This window comes from Panthera pardus, unplaced genomic scaffold (genome assembly GCF_024362965.1).
Source record: "Panthera pardus isolate Hobbes unplaced genomic scaffold, ASM2436296v1 HiC_scaffold_12, whole genome shotgun sequence".
Lineage (NCBI taxonomy): Eukaryota > Metazoa > Chordata > Mammalia > Carnivora > Felidae > Panthera > Panthera pardus.
In genome coordinates, this window is record NW_026526677.1 from 18,748,058 (window position 1) to 18,765,789 (window position 17,732).

The following is a 17,732-nucleotide window of genomic DNA, read 5'->3' on the forward strand; positions in this document are numbered from 1 at the left end:
CATCCCCCATAAAATGGGGACATTTGCGCTGTCCCCATGGGGAATGTCCGGAGGCTCCAACCCCGGGACCGTGCAGTGTGCTATGTACCCCAGGTACTCACGACAGCTTCGCTAACAAAAGTAGGTCATGTTTCCATCAACAGCCTTAACTAGAGAGGTTTCTGGATGTAACAAGAACAAAAACAAACAAACAAACAAACAGACAAACAAACAAAAAACCCAGGCTTTGGACGCAAAAGGCGTGGGTTTGCATTGGGCCGTGCCCCTCACGGTCTGGGTGTTTCTTAGGCTCCAGACTCAGTTTCTTCATCTGTAAAATGGGCTTAATGATCTCTGCCTTGCCGGATTGTTCCGATCCCATGAAATAATAATATATGCAATCTATTTCAATACAACAACATTCCTTAATGAAACGGTAGCAAGAAAGTCAAGTGGCTTGTCCCGGGTCACACAGCCGGCGAACTGGCTGAGTCAGAATTTGAGCCCAGAGCCCAGGCTGCTCCAGCCTCTGGTGGGGAAGACGCCAGGGTGCCAGAGGTAGAAAGAAGTGGGAGCCCCCCCCCCCCAGGCCCCCTCCTGTCCCCCCCTCTGCCTTTCCCGGCCGGGGGCCGCCCGGGGCCCCAGCATCCAGTGAAGGGCTCCAGCACCAGCCCAGACGCCACATGAAAGGTCCCAAGCTGCTCTGGGAGCCGGCTTCACACTCAGGGCCGCCTTCCCACAGAAACGTGTCAAAAAGTCAGTTTGATCCCCGTCTGCTCTGTGTGTTCCCACAGCCCGTCCCGCCCCCCCCCCTCCCCCCCCCCCCCGCCCCTGAGGTCTGCGGCCTCCCAGTGGCTCCAGAGGCGGGGACATCATTCCAGCATTTTCCATGGATTCATTTCCAGCAAACGGAGAGGCCTCACCTCCCCACCTCAGCCGGCTGCCACGGCTGAGGGGCGGCCCGTCACAGGCCTCTCCTCTCCTTACCTTTCAGAGAGGTGACGGTCCAGTTTGGGAGGAGTTACAGCTTCGCTCCTGGTCCCACAGCATCGTCTCCTGGGGCTACGGCCAGCTGACCCCTGGTGGAAGTCCGCTGCCTAAATTCACCCCAGTAGCCGGGACCCAAGGGCGACTCTCCCCCCTGTCCAGTCGGAAGAATTGAGGGAAGAGAGTCTCTGGGAGCCACCGTGGGTATTTTCCACTGGGCAGATTCGCCCCGGAGGGTGTGTTTACTTATGAAGATCCCGAGAACAATGCTTCCCGGTGGGGGAAATTGTTCTGGGCGGACCAGTGAGGCCTCAGGGCTTTCCACAGTGAACACAGCAAGGGTACCCAGAGGGAAAGAGGCAGAAGAAAACAACCCCAGTTGCCACTTCTCGGGCATGTGCTACGCTCACCTCCCTCCTTGCCTGCGTGGTCTTGTTCAGTCACCCTGCACCCATTTTACAGATGAGGAAGCTGAGGTTTGCCGCACCAACACAGGGGCCGTAGCTGCTAAGCTTCCCGGGTTCCATGGAATCCAGTGTGACTGCAGCCCCCTGGGCTTGAACAATACACCGTGGTGTAAGGACCTGAACCCCACGCCCGGCTCAGACTCAGAGAATTTAACCAGTGCCCTCCACTGGCAACAGCCAGCGGGGGCCACGGCGATGCATAGGTCAGTTCTCGCATGAGACAGTAGCTACTTGCCAGTCCTTATTATGTGTTTCCCGCCCTTCCTACCTGTGCTCAGGGCCTGGAGGGAGAGGGACAGCCCGGAGGAAACCAGCTTCACTCAGGAGATGGGGAGGCCCTCCCAGTTCTGAGGGGTGTTGGCCATTAGCAACCTGGCCGGGGTCATTTTCCCCAGAACGTTCCGTTTCTTCCAAGACGGCAAGGCCCTAGCAGCTGAGCACGGAGAGAGGCAGCGGGGCCAGAACCCCTCACGGACTCCTTCTCCAGGGGCCAAATGGGACCCTCCGGGGGGAGGAACGTTACTGAGGACCTGATGGGTGTCATCAACCCTTCCAGCAACCGGGAGTTTGTTCGTACCTCCTTTCTGAAGAGACTGGGCCTTGTTTCTTGCTCCAAATCACATAGTAATTAAATGGCAGCGTTGGGACCCGTACTCTGCAACATCTGACTGAAGTTCATGCTCTTTCCAACTCTCCAGGGCCTCCTAAGGGCAGGGCATGACATGGGGCCTCCCGCCACCATGGGGGTGCTCGAGGACACCGCCCGTAAGTGTCCCTGCACCCCGTGAGACAGTAAATCCCCAGTTACAGAGTGCATCAACAACTATTTGCAATTCTATTAAAACAACAATATTGGTACCTGTCACGGATTGGGTGCTTCCTATGTGCTAGGCAGTGTTTTAAGCAAGTTATATCGTAAGCTAATCTATTATTATCCCCACGTTAGAGATCAAGTGATTGAGGTTCGGAGAGTTCAAGCGACTTGCCCAAGGTCACACAAGTGGAATTTGAGGAAGGACTAGGCAACGTGAGTGTTTGCTTTTTCGATCAGGGTGGCTGGGGCTCTCTCTGGACCTCACTGTCTCATTCGTTTCCCCAACGTTCATGAGAGTCTACTCTGTGTTTCCCAAGGGGAACAAGAGGCACCTCAGCCCTCAAGGGCAGCTCTGGGTACTGGTGGCAGCCTGGGAATTGTCCCCTTACCTGCTCTTCCCTTTCTCCTGGTAATATAATTGTAACCAGACCCATGGCTTCACGTCCCAGACTCCTGTGCAACTCAGTCTGACCGTGTGGCTGTGTTCTGGCCAATAAGATGCGAGCGAAAGTACCAAGTGTCTTTCCAAGTCTTGCCCTTAAAATGCTGGGTCCGTGGATCCTGCCCTCTGCCCTCCCTCTGCCTGTTTGGTGGGGACGTGGCTGGAATTAGAGCAGTCACGTGAGAGCCACCTATTAAAGACGGTCACGCTGCCCCATCAGCCTTGACTGCTATGTAAGAAAAGAAATGCAATGACAGGTACTTTAAGCCACTGTATTTGGGGGGACTCTTTGTTACAGCTGTTGACCAGACCCTCACCAGTCCACTGCTACGAGGGTCTCATTCTCTGCTCCTGCCCCCTCATTGGTCATTCATTCAGTCCACAAACATTTGTTAAGCAACTGCCATGGTCCAGGCACCTTTGCAGCCCCTGGAGATACAGGAGTAGACAAGACCTACCAGAGACAGCCCTGTGCTCATGGATCCACATTCCAGTGGGGGAGGCGGGCGATAAACAAAACAAAACCACCACCAAATGGAGAGGATCCTTTCCACTGGTAATAACGACGGAAACAAAACAGGCTAGGTTGGGGGGCGTGTCTGTCAATGGACGGGTCAGGGAGAGCCTCTCTGGAACACGGGCATCGAGCTAACACCTGGAAGTTCCAGAAGGAGCCAAGCAGGTGAAGGGGGAAAAAGGTTCCGGCAAATGAGCCTGTGGGTTTGAGGGGCCGAGAGAAGGGGAGTGCCTGGATGGGGATGAGGGTCAGGGAGAGGGGATGCGGTCCGGGGGAAGGCAGGGACCAGCTTTTATTACCCAGTGCCACGGCGAGGCGTTTGGGTTGTACCCAAGTGTGACGACAAGCGATGGAAGGTCTGGCCGAGAGGAGACGTGATCTGAGTTACATCTTACAGTGACTGTTTTGGCTGCTTCGTGGAGACTTGGTTTGAGGGGGGGAGGGTGGGGACAGTGGAAAGAGGGAGACCAGCAGTGAGCGCAGCTGGAAAGGAGGGAGACCTGTGGACTCAGGAGGGAGCACTAGAGGAGAGAGACGCACAGGTACAGGACACGTTTGCAGATGGCATGTTGTGTTGTCCCCTCCACCACCCCCCCCCCCGCCCCAACCCCCCAAGGGTATTTGGAAAGGCAATCCTCAAGAAATGTATGAGAGGCAGAATTCAAATCCAAGGCTGTAGGCCTTGAAGTTCAAGGCTCATGTTTCCCAAATGCCAAGAATGTCCCCGTTAGAGATTCCTTTCCCTTAGGCTCACTCACTCTCTGCAGAGATGTGCAAAGGGCCAAACCCCTCAGTGTGCAGCGAGATCATCAGAAATGTTCCCTGTAAAACTCCTTACTTCCACATCCACTTGTTTATCCAGAATGGTGCTCCCCGTGAACACTCCCAGTGGACACCAGGTGCCTTCACTGGTCAGAACAGCAGGGCCAGCGGGAGCCCTGGCTAACAAAATGTGCAGGAAAGAAGGAAGGTGCACAGGCAAACTCAGGACCACGGGCCTGGCCTCTAGATAATCTACTCCAGGAGTAAATCAACAGTCAACAGAAGGAAGAAGAAACTGAAAAGAACAGAGCCACACACCAAGCCCTTGTTCTGTGCAAAACATCACACATGTTGTTTCTTACTTAATCTCATCAACCCCATGATTGGATGCTACAATTATCCCCACCTAACAGATGAGCAGGAGCTGGTCCTCGTCTGGGCTTTGCACTTTCTCCTCAAGAGATGTCATTCCCCTGTGCTTAGACGCCCATGTGCTTGGGCGGGACCCCTGTGGCGTCTCTTGAAGAACTTGTAGGGTCTTTTGCCACCAATGGCTTAAACAAAAGGAAACCAATGCCTTGTCTGTACTCATTCATTCACTCATTCATTCATGTGCCGATCGTTCCCAAGTACCTCCTGTGTTTCAGCTACTGTACTAGGCACTGGGGATCCAATGGTGAAAGCAAACAGATATGGGCCCCGCCTTCTGGACCAGGTTGTCCGGTGGGAGAGAGAGAAGTCCATGAAATTGTCACATACAATAATGTAGAATGACTCCTGGGTCAGTGCTTCTGAGGGGAGGGTGAGTAAAGGGAAGGGTTGACTCAGCGTGGGATGGCTTCCCTGAGGAAGCAAAGACTGAGCTGACCACGGAGGGCACAGTGATGAAAAGCATCCAGGCCAGAGAAACAGCACATGCAACGAGGCTGGAGAGGCACAGGGGGCATGCAGGAATGGAGAGACCGATGGCTAGCGGGGAGCAGGTGTGCTTCAGGAAGCAGTGGCAGAGGTGGGCGGAGGCCAGGCCATGCAGGGACTCCAGGTCACAAGGATGGTTGCAGAGTTTATCCTCTGAGCGACAGGGAGTCGCTGAGGGGTTTAAACACAGTGGGGTGGCGCCATCCAGTTTTGGCTTCCAGATCATTCCGGCAGCCAGGCAGAGAACAGATCTGAGGTACAAGACTGCGTAGGAGGAGGCCCGTGGGGAAAGGGCCTTGTCAGTAGCTGCCACTTTCCTGTGAGTAAACCCCTCACGCGTCCCTTGACTTCACTCAGAGTTAAGGACGTTTGAAAGATCAGGGAAGGTAACTAGTGAGGAACAGGATTGGACCCCAGGTGTCCTGCGTCCAGTCCAGGGCTCTCTACCCTCCCTCTCGGGTGAATGGTGGCCCGCACGACGGGACCCTTGCAACAGAAAAGAGTTTTGCCGCCACCCCCGCTTTACTTGTGCTCATTCCTTATGCAAAGGGGTGACAGGACTTGGTAAAATGTCATGAGCCCTCGCTGGGCTGAAACCAAGTTGTTTTTTTCCCCTTGTTTTCCAAATTAATTCAACATTCCAAATGAATCCAGAGAGACTTCGTGGGAGCCCTTTCATGTGGATTGAAACTCATAAATTGCAATTTGCTGAGTTGCAGGAAGGCGGAGAATTGCGCCCCACCTCCGCCCACATGGCACCACCCTGTAGGGTCTGGAAGAGAGAGAAAAATTTGGGGACCGCTCTCGAGTAGCTGTGGGCTTCATGCATCAGACTTGGTGAAGGACAGTAGGGAGGGAAAACAGAATCTGGAAGCAGGGAGGATGGCCAGAGGTAGCTGTGGCTGATGCCGTGGGGGACAAAGCTAAGTGAACCCCAAGACAGCAGGACTGAGTTCCTGGGGAGCCCTTTAGCCTCAAGAAGCTAAGAATACGGGGAGGACCTTCCCCAACGTGCTTCACCAAGGAGCTCTTTGAGAATGTGCCTTGGAGGAAAGGAGACTTTCCAGCAAAGAAAAAAGACTTCATGTCTGGATTGGAGGAGTTGCTCCTTATAGATGAACTCATTGTCACCAAGAAGGTGTAGAGAAAGTACACAGAGAGCCAAGGACTCCATTTAAAGAAGAAACATGATGAGGTCTGAGGGTTGGCTCCTATAGGTTTAATATTGTAGTTATGGGTTAGCCCTCCCGAACACTCCCCGTGCAAGCTGGCTTGGGGGCAATGTGTGGCATGGACCCCAGATTAATCCAGAACTAGTGTTCTATCCTTCGTGTCTATTCCTGAATCGGGAATGATTTGGAAGACCCTTCAGGCAAACAACGTTATGGAGACAGGAGGTGTTTGTACACTATGGGGTTGCCAGAGCATTGGCCATGATCTGAAGGAAGGAGCATGAAGGCCCGCCCTCATGGGGGCTCTTCACTCATGGTGGCTATGAACAGCCCCATGAGTGCGTGGGGACAGGAACTCACACGCCTCTAGATCACTCTTTAGCCATCCTGATTATTTCCCCTATCCAGCTGTTATGGACCACGTGTGTCCCCCATAGTTTATATGTTGAGGCTCTAACAACCCCCCATGTGACTGTATTCAGTGATAGAGCCTTACAGAGGCAATTAAGACAAAATGAGGCCCAAGTGTGGGGCCTTAATCCAATATGAACCATGCCCTTCTAAGAAGAAGAGACTCCTGAGGTGTGTGCCCACAGAGAAAAGGCCATGGTGGGAAGATGGTCATCTGCAAGCTGAGGAGAGAGATCTCAGAGAAAACCAACCCTACCAGCACCTAGATCTTGGACCTCCAGCCTCCAGAACTCAGAAAATAAATTTCTGTTGTTTAAGCCACCCAGTCTCTGGTATTTTGTTATGATGGCAAAATACCGCCATAGATACACCAGGTCTGGCTCTCCAGATATGAACCTCTCCTTCCTTCTGTCACCTATTCCTACAAAGAGTAGCAACCTTTGCTTACCCCCAAATACTTGGAGTGACTCCAAGTTTTCTAGCCTTCTCCCCTCCTGGGGACAAGCAGTCAAGGAATATTAAGGGCCCTCAGTCAGTCCAGTGAGTTGAAAATAGCCTTTCTAAGCAGAGGTGATATCCTAGATGTTCACGGTGATTCTGTACGAGAAATTGTCTTGGGAAGAGTTTGTTTGAAGCTTTCGTGAAACCGCTGCTAAGAAATTTGCACTGAGAATCATCAGGAAATGCTAAAACTCGCATGTGCAAATCTGCAGTTTAATAGGATATATACATCATCCCAAAGTATCTTACCTCAATCACTTACTAATTATAAGCAGAGAAGCAGTAACTTTATACTGGAGAAAACTGGCTGACACCCTCTTACTCAAGAGGATAAAGTCAACCTCCACAACAAGGAGATGCACAAGACATCATGTGCCTCCAGATACGATACACTGAGGAGGACACAACAGCATCGCTTTGGTGATATTCCTGTCAAACGTGCACAGCCCACACCTACACGCAAAGAAGCACCAGGCAAACCGAAATTGGAGAACATTCTACAAATAACTTATCTGCTCTGGAAAAATGTCAATGACTGAGGCACTGTTCCAGATTCAATGAGACCAAAGAAATGTTACAACTGAATGTAATGTGTGAGTCTGGGTTGGAATCTGGATGAGGAATGATTTCTGCAATGCATTCTCGAAGGGTTTGGAAAACTAATAAGTGTACATTATAAAGAGAGGCCAATAGGAGCACCCAGATGGCTCAGTTGGTTGAGCCTCTGACTTCGGCTCAGGTCGTGATCTCGCAGTCTGAGTTCGAGCCCCGCGTCGGGCTCTGTGCTGACAGCTCGGAGCCTGGAGCCTGCTTCGGAGTCTGTGTCTCCCTCTCTCTCTGCCCCTCCCCACTCATGCTCTGTCTCTCTCTCTCTCTGTCAAAAATAAATAAAACATTAAAAAAATTAAAGAGAGGCTGAGAAAGCAAATGAGACAGATATTAACAAGGGTAGATGTGCATGAAGGGCATACAGGGGTTCTTTGTTCTATTTTTGCAACTTTTCTATAACTTTCTGATTATTTCAAAATAAAAAGTCTTACAAAAACTCACGCACTCTACAGTATTCTTCATAAAAGGAGCCATGGGACAACTTTAATTTCCTTGGGATGTCAGACTTTTTCCTTAGCACAAAATGTCAGCACAATTCCTTCCAACGGATGATGAAAAGTGCATACTCCATCTCTTTCCATTTTCGCCTTGACTGCTAGGAAGCTCTCTTAGGATACATGTAGGCATCAACTTGGTCACAAACTGTGGGAATAGAAAGAACAGCAATAGCTTTAGAGCCAGACTTCCTGAAATTCACATTCTAGCCCTGCCAACTCAGTCGCTTTGTACGTGTTTGATCCAGAAAGGACTCGGTTGTGTTGCAGTAACAAATATCCCCAAGACTCAGGGGTTTGAGACAAGGTCCATCTCTCACTCAAGCTACATGTCCCTTGCAAGCTGGTGGGAGGCAGGCGCGGCTCCCACGATATCCTCCCTCCAGAACTAAGACTGTCAAGGGTCTCCAGCATCTGAAATGCCCCCGCTTGTCTGGGCAGTGGAAGGGGACACGGCACTCCCATTCACTGGCTAAAGCAAATACCTGGCCACAGGTTAATTCCAAAGGAAGAACAATCCTACCGTGTGCCATGGAGGTCAACCAAACACATTTGGTGAGCCACACGCATGACGAGGCACGATCCCCTTGGATGAGACTATATCCTGAGAGTCAGCTTCCTGCCTGCAGAAGGAGGGAGGATAATCGGACCCTACATCTCAGACAAGTGTGACGACTGAATGAAAAAAAGCCAGAAAAAGCACGCGGAGTAACCTGGGTCAGAAACATAACAGCTGCACATGATAGGAAATCATAGTCTTGCCCTCCTCCCCCTGGTGTCCCGAAGGAGAAACACTATCCTCCTTGCAGATCTAGATGGATGGACGGACAGACAGACAGACAGCCAGGTAGATAGATATCCCGCGATTACTTTTTAGGAAGAGTGAAAGCCAAGAAGACCACAGGGAGAGAGACAATTTGTCTCGTAGGTAAAGAGTATAGACTCCAAGGATGTTTCCCTCTGGGCCCCACCGAGTTTCAAGATCAGTCTCCGAACAGGATTGCACTGACGAAAGTTTTCATTTATTCGTCCCCACAAAGTGCCAACGCCTGCGTGAAAGCCCTGCAGGGCTCCGACCCCACGAGAGCTACAGAGGCTTGGAGGAGGATGCTAAATGTGTGAATAAACTCGCCCACCAGAGATGGCAAAGGGACAGAGCAGCAGCACTAGGTAGGAGCAGAGAGAGTTTGCACGAGCCCCTGGGGCTTACACGGAATGCTTGGGGCAGGGACGGGGAAACGGGATGATGCCCCCCCTTGTCTGCGACTGACGTTGGACTTGGGCAGCCTGGATCCACGGAGCCAAAGGCATCCGCGTCCAGGCCAGGTTCTGAATGTGTTTTCCAGGTCCCCGAGGAAGTGCCATCCTTGGGCCCGGGGCTCGGCTCCCCCTGGAAGGCTATCCCAGCCGGTGGCACAAGCACCTCCCCGTGGGGTGGGGGAGAACTTCAGCTTTTCTTTTCTGGCTTACCTCAATTGCCCAGTTTTTCTCCGGTTAATACGCAGCACTATTCCTCATCATTTAAAAAAGACAATTGGGGGCGGTGGAGGTGGGGGAGGGCTGGGTGGCTCGTGGGTTGAGCATCCAACTCTTGAGCTCAGGGTCATGAGTTCGGACCCTGCATCAGACACCCAGTGTGGGACCTACTTAAAAAAAATTTTTTTTTAACACTTCTGGAAGTTTTGGATTCCCTTTCACCAGTGTTTCACAAACTCCAGTCATGGAACCACATTGACAATTTCACCATGCATACTCTCTAATTAGAATTTAATTTGAATTCATCCCCCATGAAGCTTCTGATTTTTTTTTTTCAACTCATGTACCTCCTTTGGCCTCATTTTATGCACTAACATTTCTGAAATAATAGGCTCACTGTGTGGATTACATTTTTCGACTAAACGTTGAAGTAAATAAGGATTAAAATTTTTTAAATCATCCCCAGTGGAGTGGGAACCAAGCATTAAAAACAAACAAACAAACCACTGCTTGGGGGCGCCTGGTTGGCTCAGTGGGTTGAGCGTCCGACTTCGGCTCAGGTCATGATCTCACAGCTCATGGGTTCAAGCCCCGTGTCGAGCTCTGTGCTGACAGCTCAGAGCCTAGAGCCTGCTTTGAATTCTGGGTCTCCCTCTCTCTCTCTCTCTGCCCCTCCCCTCCTTGCGCTTTCTCTCAAAAATAAATGAACGTTAAAAAAAATTTTAAAACAATAAACACCGCTTGGGCCACATGTGAAGAGCAGACTGCTCTGGGGGAAAAGAACAGAAGAAGCCCTGTAATAAATGAGTTTTGCAGCCTTGGAAAAACTGGAGAACCTCCCCGGGCTTTGGTTTCCTCATCTGCAAAGTGACCGAACAGCAATCTGCAGCTTTTAAGGTGTGTAGGGCTGAAATGGGATGATGATGCACATAGAGCACCTATCGGGGGGCTGGCTGTTGTTTCTCTCTCTGGTTCACCCCACAAACATCAGTGAAGCCCTTGCGTTCAGTGCTGTGGAGACTTTGGAAATGAGCAAGACACAATCAAAACCATCCCGGGAGTTTACGACCCGGTGTTCCTGTAGAAGCACACCTAGAACACGGAGCAGGGGAGTCTTAAATGTCTAGAGCAATGCAGGGAAAATGCAACGAGAGTTTGAAGGAGGGACAAAGCACCCCCACCCCCACCCCCACTGGGAGATCTGGGAAGGCTTCACGGAGGAGGTGCCATTCAAGCTGGGCAGTGACGGATGGGCAAGGGGCGAGCATACACATCTTCAGAGCAGGCCTTCTAAGGGGAAGGGAGAACTGAAGTGGGAACAGAGGTGGGAAAAGGGAGAGCACCCTTAGCCTCCGGACCCCCCTCCCACCTGTAAACGGAAGCCGCCCTTCCTTCCCTGCCGTCTCTCCATATTGGCTAAGGGCTTCTGTTGACATGGCCGCCAACGTTCTCTTGGATCTTTAAATTAACTCATGGATCCATCCCTGCTCACCGATGTCACTCTACCCTGTCTTGCCTGTCATTTTCCCCTTCTGGTTATTCTCGGCCCCCTGGGGACCCCTGAATGCAGGAATCAGGACTGGGGACGGGTTCAGGAAGAAAGGCCTAGAAAAGGAGGGTTTGTGGAAACGTGATCACCCCCTTCCTGTACCTGCCTGGGGGAGCAGAGATTAGGCTCTCCCTGTGAGGCCCTGGGGGCAGAAGTAGGATGCCTGAAGGGGCTTCTGAGGCCCTGCTCTCTCACTGCGCTCTGTGCTGCCCTCTGGGGGTGGCTGTCTCCCCTCCCCTAAGGTAAGGAGGGCATTCAGAAGGGTTTTTGAGGGACTTCGTGCACTGGAGAGGAATCGGGGCGGCCAGTTTTGCCTTTAAGATTCTGGAAGAATCACTAAAAAAAGGCAACAGAAAATCAATGCCTGCCACCTGGTTTCCTGTTGGCCCCTGTGGTCTTTTCTTTTTTTTTTTTTTAAGTCAACCTGCGGTCTTTTTTCAGCTTATCTCAGCTGCTTTTAGCATGGCAGAGACAGAACGGGCTCCCGAGACTGTCTTCTCCAAAATCCTCGGGGTCTAGGACACGGGTTTTTCATTTCCGTCCACAGACCCTGATGTGGAGCTGGGACCCTGGCAGACGCTGAGCACAGATCTGCTGAACTGCGGAGAGAACTGTGTTCTACGGGCAAGCGAGACCCAGCAGGGGCCAGTGGCCGGCCTCCGTCACACAGCTCGGGAGAGCCAGAAGTAGGACGGGCCCTGGGCTCAGCCCCCGGACCACTGCTCTGTCACCATCTCTCCGGCCTCCTTTATCCCAGGCAGGGACCCCATCTACACGTTTCTCACGTGTGAGGTCTGCAAAGAATAAATGTCAAGCTCAGAAGTGGAACAAGGCCCGACTGGAGACAGCCTCTCTTCCTGGGTCCAGCAGAAGGTCGCCCAGGGCTAGGCTGGGCGGATGAAGGGACAGCCGTCGTGCCCCTGGTAGGAAACTTACCCGGGTCCCCAGCCTCAGACGGGAGGCACAAGAAAAAAGCCCCAAACAAAGAACACACATCAAATGCTGTGCACACGTGTTCCGAGGGGAGAAAATTCTTGGTATTTCATTAGCGGGGGCTGCAGCCAAGAAGCAAATTTTCAGTCACAGCGTCTTCTGAGGGTCACAACGTCTGTCTTTTCGTTTTTGATCTAAAGAAGAAAAAAAAAAAAAAGAAAGAAAGGAAGAAAAGAAGGGAGAGGAAGAGGGGGGAAAGAAAGGAGAAAGCCTCCCCGCTGTAATTGAATTACTGAGCTGGCCTCTGGGGCTGGGGCTGGAATTCAAGAGGCCTTTGTGCAACGAGGGGGACCCCGGACAGCAGCAGGGATTTCAAAGGGGAAGAGGAAGAGCTGGGGCATCCGGGAAGCTAACAGGGGTGGGATGGGCCGGGGGGAGGGATGGGGGAGTCGCAGAAATGGAAAGCTCCAGGCCCTGCCCTGACCTAAGGCGGTTGCCCCTCACCAGAAACCCAGGCAGAGGGGGGGCGGCGGGACGCAGGCCGCTCACCCAGAGGGCCGAGGCTTCCCCAGGGGCCGTGCCCACCCCGGGATGAGGTGGGGGGAGGAATGAACACCCCCAGAGCACTTCCTGCCGGCCAGACGGGCAACATTGCCCCCGCTTGAGAACCACTGGCCTACGGGACAAGCCCAGACACTGGTGCCGCTCACGCTGCTGCCTTGTGTCCCATCTATCCACTCAACATACCCACGCTCCAATCAAACCACATAGTCACGCACCCGAATGCCCCTTGCTCTGGGGTGCCTCAGTGCCTTTGCCTATGCTGTCCCCATGCCTGGAATGCCTTTCGGGCTCCCATGCAATTGTGGTTTGCCTGCAGCCTTCCCCGCCCCTCCTCCCAAACCCATACCGTGTGATAGAACCCTTCCATTCTGATCCCATAACACCTAGAACATTCCTCCAGTGCACGGCTTCGCCGGTTGTCTCTCTTTGTGTCAGTCTGGCTTCGTGGACTCTCAGCCCCCTGAGGGCAAGGAAGGAGAATGTCACATGCCTGATACACAGTAGGTGCTTAACAAAGTATTTGCTGAACGAATACATGTAACGTGTTCTTTTCAAACTGCCTCACCTAGTAACAAAAGCAGTAGATCGTAACTTGGGCAGCCCCTGTATGTATTCAGTGAATACTTCTCAGACACTTACTAGGTGAACAAGACAAACCCAGTCCCTGCTTGCACGGAGCTCGGACGCTAGTGGAGGTGGCCGTTACACAACTGATGAACTCCCTGATCCATTAACGCACACTATCGATTGACTGACTGGGACGGAGGGTATTCGTGACGGAGGCTCTGACAATGCCATAGAGGGCAGGGTGGCCATGTCCAGCATAGAGGCCCTAACGTACCTGGGAGTAGCCAGGGATGTCCTCCCTGAGGAAGTGACATTTAAGAGGGGACCTGAAGGGTGAGTGGACATTGACCGTATCGACAGAAGGAAGGGTGTTCCAGGCAGAGGGAACTGTGTGTGCAAAGGTCACGAAGCAGGAAGGAGCACGATCAAAAGACAAACCTAAAAAGCCAGTGTGGCAAAACCATGGTGAGCATGGGGAGGAGGGCGTCCTCACCGGCAAAGCTTTGGCCATGACCGTAGGTGCAAGAAAGAGGCCCCGCGAAAGCTTTCTGCCCCAGCTGCTGAATGTGCTGTTGGTGGGCTCTCTCCTCCCCCTATCTGCAGGCAGCGACCTCCCTGAATTTCTCCTGCCCCCCCTCCTCCCCCAACACGAAGCCACACAGAGTCTGATCCGCCAAGATCCAGCTGGCCTTGGGGAGAAGGAGCACGTGATAAAGAATGGGACCGCTGGGCAGGTGACAAGCAAGGATGGGCGTTTTGGTGGCCAAAGGCTTTGCTCCTTGTTTAGACTTGGCCTGAAATGACCATGATTGAGGCGGTGAAGGGGAGGCTCCAGGAGGCGAGCCAGGTCGCCCTCTCCACTCAGAGGTAGGGAACTGGTCAACATGACTGTCACAGACTGGGCACCAGGCACCGAGACTTTACCTGTGTTGTGTAAGGAGTGACAGGGACGTTCTTTCCCCATTATATGGATGAGAAAACAGGGATGAGAGAAGAAGGGTCTTTGCCCACGTTCACACAGCCGACAGTGGCAGGTGTGGGAAACGAACTCAGGCCCGCGGGCCCCCGTGGCCTGAGCTCTCAACCACCGCAGCATGCGACTCTGGGGTGAGGCGGAGGCGCACAGAAGAAAAGTAATGGCAATGGCTACCCTTTACCGGGTGCTCACTATGTACTCCCGCCCATCCTCTGTGCTCCACAGCCCCCCAGGGAGATAAAGCCTATTGACGGGCCCCTTCTTAACACGAGAACACCCAGTTCAGAAAGCTAGCAAGGAGCAGAGCTAGGATATGAACTCCGGCAGCCTGACTCCAAAACCTGTTTTCGTAATCCTTACATACCAAGCTCCCTCAGAGAGAGCTGGGACTAAACCCTCCTCCTTTCCCTCTCATGCCCAGGATGAATTTACAGAAGCAGTGAAGCCTATTCACCCCTGGTGACAATGGAGACTTCCGCAAATAACCCAGAGAGGTGACGTACTTCCTGAAATTCATACTATAGTGTCGATGACTGCCCTGGAATCCTTCCCCCAGAGGAAGTTTTATCAGGTGTTATTGGGGGGGGTTGGGGAAGGGAAGCATGAGGGTGCCTGGGGTGGGGGAGGGCAGAATTTGGAACAAACGCATTGGTTGGAAGCAGGTCTCAGGCCTCTCTGAGAGCTGGTTCTGGGGGGCAGGCTTCTGGGTGGGAGTGATATGAATCCTCCCAAGATTCTGGTGACACCTTTAGAAGACAGTTTCCCGTGTCACCCATCCCTCGATCTGGCTCCTGCCCCATGCCAGCCCTGTTCAGGGTGCCAGGACCACAGCATCGAACAGAACACTGATATTCTAAGGGGGGGAGGGGTGCGGGCCTAAGAAACAAACAGGAAAGAGGTGTTAGGGACAGAGTAGCGAACCGAGGATCAGAGTCAAGCCGACAGGCCCCCTCAGTCAGTCAGTGGCAGCTACCGTGGCTGGTGGGGCCTCTGGGGTCCCAGGCGCTATGCCAGATGTGGGGGCACCTGACCAGCCGGACCTGTCTCTGCCCTCAAGGAGCTCAGGGTGGCCCGTGGTCCAGTGAGGCGGGCGATGTGTGTCCCTCATGGGCCCAGCGCTGCTCCCTAGACCCAAAGCGCCTCACATGGGTCCCCGAAAGGCTCGCTGTTGTGGCTATTTTAAGCCATCATAATCACTCGAAGTGACTAACACTGATTAAGGTTTTACGAGAAATGAGAAAATTCCTCCCCGGCCCCTCCACAGTGGTTCCAAACCACCTCAGAGCCACTTGATTAACTCACCCAGCCTGGAACCAGGCTTGTCTGGCACGACGTGGATTTATTTTTCCATTGGGTCGCGGCTCTGTGCTGGCTTCTGTCTAATAACCCGCCCGCCGGCCCGGCCACCACAGACAGGCCCGTCCCTGGGAGCCGGCTCCTTTCCCCACGCTGGGACGGCTGGGCCTTGGCAGCCGCAAGGAATGAGGACCACCTGGCCGTGACGTGGGCACAGCTGGCCAGAGGTCCTCGCTCGTCAGGGACACGCAGTAGCAGCAGCCGGCATGCGCCCCACCCCCTTCCGGCCACCTTGTCCCCGTGGCACACGCTTCCTTCCAATTCCCCGCCTCCCGCCGCTCCCTCCAGCACACACGCACCTGCTTCGTGCACACGCTCACCGAGCCTCCTTACACAGGGATCCGAGCACCTACTGGATGCCAGCCCTGCAGGACACTGGGGACCCGGCGAGGAATCGGACCCAGGCCATCCAGTGGGGCTAAAGATCCAGTAACTGGGTTCCAGGGTAAAAGGACTTCGGTGGTAAAGCGAGACGTGAGCAATGTGCTTTGGCGTACATATGAGCGGTAGCTTCGTTCGGTGACGAGATCACGGAGGTCTCCGTGGAGGAGGCGGCTTTGAAACCAGGAGCGCTGCACTCTTAGCCCGGACCCCCGTGCTGCCTCAGATGCAGGAAAGGGGACCGGCGGGAATTCATCCCGTGCATTTCTCCCCAACTCTGCTTCCAACCATGTCACATGGGTAGCTTCAAGTCGGCCACGGTGACTATATTTGCCCCACAGGAATTGTCAGTGTTACAAATCAGGGCTTTTTTTTAAATTTTATTTATTCCAGAGAGCTGTCTGGGCAACAGGCCGCTTGCAGAGGAGAAGGCCCGCGGGGGCGCCTGGCTGGCTGAGTTGGGGGAGCGTGCGACTCTTGATCTCAGGGTCATGAGTTTGAGCCCCATGTCGGGCCTGGAGCTTACTTAGGAAAAAAAAAAAAAAAAAGCCATAGCCAAGGCATGAGTACCTGTGGTAATAAGCTGGAGCACAGAGCTCTGGAGACAGAATACAACGGAGGTGGAGGCTGAAAAGACCATCGAGAGGCAAAGCAAAGAAGCTTGAACTTGACCCCAAAGGCACAGGGGAGCCACAGAAAGTGGTTGAGCAGGGACGGGTCTTGGTCAGACCACTCTGAGGATGGATGAGGTGGGGTGGGGGTGGGGGGAGACTGTTGAGACAGAAGGCTGTTGGAAGGCATAACTGTTTCCCGAGGCATTAGGATTTCCGGAACTCCTCTCCCTGAGAGGGAAGGTAGCCAGCCCAGGGAGAAGCCCGTGGCATCACAGCAGATCCAGAAGGCCCTCAGACATCTCCTCTCGACCATGTGAAGCAAGCTCCTAAATTCCGGTGCCTTCTGGGGGAGATGGAGCCCAAAGTGCAGTGTCCCAAGCATCACACTATGGTTCTCACCGCCTCCCCCCGCCCGTCCCCCTCCGTGCTGCCTGACCTAGGATAACAACCAGGGCCACCCTTTTCCATCCTTATAACCCCCCAGAACACAGTAATGACTTTGGTGACAGATAGATGGGTGGACTGATGGATGGATGGGAGGACAGACGGATGGACGGACGGATGGCTACAAGAAGGAAAAAAGAAATGAGAGAGTGGAGGCATTCCCTGTCCCCGTGGAGCTCCTGGGAGGGGCAGGAGGTCCCAGGGGGCTTGAGAGCCTTGGCAAAGCCAGCAGATTAATGGCCGAGAGGTGAGTGGGGTGTGGGGGGGATGCAAGAAGAGTGACCTCGAGAGAACACAGTCTTCCAGGGGCCCAGGAGGAGAGGGTTTATGAGCCTGTGTCTCTTGTCGCGTCAGCTCGTAAACCTACTTGGTTTCCTCTTTGTCTTGAGGCCGGCGAAACCCAGGGAGGAGAATGTCCTTGTCATAACGTGGGGGCGTGTGGCTGCCGTTGTGACGGGCAAGTGGGCTGGCATGGGGATGAGCCTGACGTGTCTTGGTTAACCACGAGGGTGTCTCCCCTTCGGATCAGTCTCCCTCGTCCATGCCTCCTCCCCCCACACAAACTGGGAAGGGTTCGAGGCTCCTCAGGCTCTTTGGCGGTGAGAGCAAACCTTCCTGACGTGTGAGCACTTAGCAAACCCCTTGATTTCCCTGGGACTCAGTTTCTCAGCTATGAAACGGAGAGAGTACATGACTCCCCTCCCTTCCCTTAGAAAGGAGTTCTGATCAGGTGGGACAAAAGAGGCCAGGGGACCCTACAAACTGTAAAGTGCGGCTTCCGTGGTGGTGGGGGGGAGCG